Below are 786 nucleotides of genomic sequence, written 5' to 3' on the forward strand. Positions count from 1 at the left end.
AAATCCTTATCAATCCCATGTCAAAACTCTCCAGCGCAACAGAACAAGGAACTTTCAAAGGGGAGCCCTGGAAAATGAGCACAAGCCAAATGGAAACCGCTGGGTGAACGGGACTGTTTGCAGAGCAAGGCCTTGCTGGGGCAATCAACAGAGCTGCAAGGCGCAGAAATCAGTGATCATAGAGCAGCGGGGCTGGAAGGGGCTTTGAGAGATCTTCTCATCCAACCGCCTGCCCGAGGCCTCCAGCAATGCCAAAAACAACGTTTTCCTGAGCAACACCACGATGCCACCGCCAGCGGCTCAGGGCCCCGCCACCCGCTCCAACAGAAACTGGCGCTGGAGTTGTTTCAAGCGCTAACTCTGCCACGGGTCACCAGCTCATGGGCTGGACATTCACCAAGTAACCAAGTATGATGGGCACCAAGCTGCAGGGAGCAGGACAGAGGGCACCCCGCCCCCTCGCTTACTACAAAAGCGCTGCCTTCTTCCTTGCAAAACGTGGGCATGCGCTACCTCCGGGGCGCGTCGTACGCGAGACACCACAGCACGAGGACACGGGCGCTGGAAGACGGGCGACGACAGCAGTTCGGGACCGGATGGGGCAGGTCACCTGCTGCAAAGCGCCTCCAAACCCCACCTCGTGCTGGGGGCAGCGGGAAGTTGCTGTGGGAGCATGCGTGTGGCGCCTCCCGAGGAGACAGAAGCACCCCTCGCCCCACGGGGGGGGGCAGCACCCCAACAGTGCCCCTCCCCCCCACGGCACCCCTCCCCCCACAGGGAGTTCCC

This window comes from Alligator sinensis, unplaced genomic scaffold, assembly GCF_000455745.1.
Source record: "Alligator sinensis unplaced genomic scaffold, ASM45574v1 scaffold1255_1, whole genome shotgun sequence".
NCBI lineage: Eukaryota > Metazoa > Chordata > Crocodylia > Alligatoridae > Alligator > Alligator sinensis.